We start from the raw sequence: 4040 nt of genomic DNA, 5'->3' as shown, positions 1-4040 counted from the left end.
AAGTAGCAGATCAGAGGAGGTTGGTCGAGAAAAGCGGAGTTTTCGAGTTCGAGAGCTAAGGAAAGGAAAAGAAAAGCTGTTGTCGAGTTTTCAAGGATAAAAAGCCCCAATCGTTGAGTATGCTCAACAATATAGGCGGGCTTGGTACCAAAAACTCTGGGGGAAGTTCTCTTGACAAGAGCCTCCCCTACTATATAAAGGGAGAAAGGATCTCCGCGCGCGGAATCCTTTCTTCTCCTAACTTCCAGCCCGCTGTTAGACGGGCATAGTAATCTACACTGCACATTGTGCTACTCAACACCGCAACTTGGCAGCACCACTAGGTCAGTGCTTTGCCGAGTCCATTGCCGCGCTTCATTACGGCGGCAGAAGTTGTTCTGGCCGCGTAAGGGGTGGTCCATGGCAAACCTCTGTGCTGTCAGAACTAACAGAGGTTTGACACTCCCTCTTCGAAGATCTGTTCCAGAGCTCATTGACCGTGTCTTTGCCTCTGTCTTTCTGTAGCAATGCTGGCTTCATGATCCTGATAGACCTTTTGGGCCCAGTCGTAGAAGTTGAGTCTACCTTTCCCTGCTCTCCCCACCACCGCCACCAAAAAAGCCCACTTGGTTTTCCTAGACTAGAAAGACTAAGGTCCGCAGACCCACTTAAACTGAGGCTCCTCTACCCCTATTCATTCCGTAGGCAACTTGTGCACCTTGGTCCTGATCGCGATTGTCGACCACACTATCATCAGCGCAATCAGCTCCCACAATTCCAACCAGGCCGTTGTGGTGATTTATATAGGCAAGCGCAGTAGAATGTCCACGCCGGGATAGCGCGGTGTAAAGCTCAAAAGCGTTCCTGAGAACCTTTTGCTGAGTGCAGAAAGAGATGAATGAGGTTACCTCTGCCTTTCCTGGGTCACTAGACACTAAAACAAGCCCCCCAATCTACGATTGGAAGGTTTATGTAGTGATAGTGGAGGTGTATCAAAAGATAGCCTACTTTGAGCAGGTGGCTTAAGGGTTATGGTAATGTAGCTGATGTGTAAGTGTTGTAATGAGGTTGTAATTTGTATGTAAGGGTGTAAAACCACAATATAGAGTGGGGCTAATACTGTAGAGTGAGCAAGTATTGTACTGTTATGGGGTAAGCTGAGTGCAAGTAGTTTGCTGAGAGAAATTACAACTGGGGGGAGGAGAGCCTCCTTAAATAGAAAAGAGTGAGGCATTTTAGCTCCAGGGGAACAAGAGAATGAGGGGTTTTAGCTGCCCTGAAAGCTACAATGAGGTATTTTGGCTGGTGGTTGACAGGTCACATGAGGTCATGATGTCATATGAGAGAATTTAGCTAGTGAGAAATAGGAGGTGAGGTATTTTAGCTGGCCTGGCCTGTCAACTGATGTCATCTGCAAGCTGCATGAGGGGTTTTTGCTATCTTGACACCTGCATGATGTCATCTGTCAACTGTCAGACTGCATAAGCCTGCATCAAGTGTGCATAACACTGCATGACACTGCATGACATGTGCATAGCACAATGAAATGAGTGAAGCTGATGAGGTAAAGTATATGTAAAGGTTTAGACAAGCTGTCAGGGTGGTTCATGTAACGGATTACATGTCCTGGGTAAGTGTGGTTCATGTAACGGATTACATGACCTGAGTATGGTGTTTGTGTGTGTGAAACTGAATGATGGTGTCTTGAAGGGGTTGTAACTTGTGATCCAGAGGGGTTTAAGGTGTTTTTTCCATGGTGTCCTGTGTAGGTTTGGCCGTAGAATCCAGTGGTGCCGCCATATTGGTTGATTTGAGAGTGTACATATGAGAAAAAAGGAATTTTTGAAATGGGCTAGATGGGTAACCATAAAGCATACCACAGCGGCCGGGAATGCACAAAGCGGCTCAGGCAGAGTGCATTCCGGTGACATAAGCACTGAGGATGATGTCAGGAAAGCACACTAAGAAAGCTTACGGAAAGTCACGCGCAAACCGGAATGCACGGATTGCGGATCGGGTATTTGGATTAGGGATGATAATCGGGCAGGCTCGGGCCGACCCGAGACAGCCCAACTAGTTAATGGACAGGTTGGGCCGGGCCATTATCAGCCAAATTGCGGCCCAGCCCGAACCCGTTTAATATGCGGGCAGCCCACGGGCCACCCGCGGGCCGCCGGCGGGCCCCAGCCAAAAAAAAAGAAAGCTACTTTTAACTTTCAGACCCCCTATAGGGCATGTATTGCATGTTGATTCGCTTCTAGCTTATACCCAGGAAGAGGTAATGCTAATAACATACATAAAGTCATAAGAAAAAGCAAGAAAAATCACCTTAAGGCCGCCCGCTTGCCGGCCTTGATCCAGTCTTGAGTGCAGATTAATGCCTCGACGGAGTCTTCATTGAGGCGCATTCGATAATCATCAAGAACACGCCCACCTGTTGAGAAAGCTGCCTCGGACGCAACTGAAGTCGTTGGGATCATTAGAATGGTTTGGGCGATCTCGGATAGCAATGGGAATCGTGCGGCATTCATCTTCCACCAGCTAAGGACATTGAACTCCAAATCGGCTTTGTCAGGGAGAAGGATGTTTTGTTCTTCAAGGTACAGATCCAACTCGGCCGCAGGTGCATTATGAGAAGCTTCCATGGTTCCGGCCATATATTGATGGAACGCCGTTGTCAGCCTTAGAGATACATCAAGTATCCAAAAGACTGCAATAACTTAGTAAATAATAATAACTGTTAAATTATTATTGCAGAATCAAATTCCTCATCATAAATTAAGGGGGGTCACCCACTGAAAGTACCCCCTTATTCCTATTCCTTCATGTACTAATTGTATAAATAAGAATTGGCCCCAGAAAGCGCCCAAAAATAGTATTACATACATAAATTTAGTAAAACAAACAATGTACATAAAATTAAACTATTGTACATTAATGAGTAATATTAATCGTGTAAAAATACCCCGTGAAAGTATTATGTAGACTTCTACTGAAGCTCTTTCACATGACAATTGGTTATAAACATGTCATGTGACAGAGTCAGGGAAATTAGTCTATTACAATACAATTAAATTACCCACAGCCAAGCCCGTTTCACGGCTACACCCCTGGATACTCCCATAGGGAGAAAAGGACTCAGTGTTTACGCCCACTGAAGTCCCCTCTATAAATAGAGGCCTATTTGGCCCTCAGGAAAAGATCCCCCAGACCATTCACCGCCCATAAACTGTAAGTTTGCCGTGAATATTCTCCTCTGCTACATTTGTAGCCACTTTTCCCTATAAACCATCCCCAGCACGTAAAAATCCACTGGATTAAACCCTTTAAATCATCAAAAATCCCTTATTAGCATATTTAAAGCTTTATCCTTATAAGTAGTTGCCGTAAGACCACCGCCTCTGTCAAGCAGCCAATCAGTTTAAGCGCTTACCACCTACTTTTACGCCATATTAATTCCCTGTAATTAATAATTACATATTATTAATTACATAATTAATTCCTCCTCTGTTACAGAGTGTTAAAACCCTTGTAGTGTCCATATTTGCCACGTAACAAGCTTGGTAATTTAAATTACCAGTGTTTACATCAGCACAGTTATAGTGCTAGGGCCCAAAACCCTTATTTTGACGGGTTTTTGCCCTAAGCTTCATAAACAGAGCTGTCAGCCGTCACTTCCTTGTTGATGATTTTCTTTGAGCTCGGTTGCGGTTGACTGCTAGATGGTTTGGTGACAGATGATGGCGCTGGAACATAGAGGTCCCATAGTGAGAAAATTGCGGACCTTACTTTAGTGATGAACTGATTCACATCTTTGTCAGCCGCTGCATGTTGTTTGAGATCAAACCAGAGATATCACATCTTGTATGGTGGGTCCAGGACAAGACCAATGGCCAGGAGTTCTTTGGCTGGCTCCCAATATTTTTTGAATTTTGCCTGCATTGGACCGATCATCTTATTGGCGTTTATTAGATTGCTAGGATTAGCCGCAGTTTCCTTCATTTGTCTCTCGATGGCAGTCATTGCACGGTATCTATAGTTGATTGTCGGGTACTGTGTTC

The sequence above is a fragment of the Puccinia triticina genome, chromosome 5A, assembly GCF_026914185.1.
Source record: "Puccinia triticina chromosome 5A, complete sequence".
Lineage (NCBI taxonomy): Eukaryota > Fungi > Basidiomycota > Pucciniomycetes > Pucciniales > Pucciniaceae > Puccinia > Puccinia triticina.
This window is presented reverse-complemented; position numbering follows the sequence as displayed.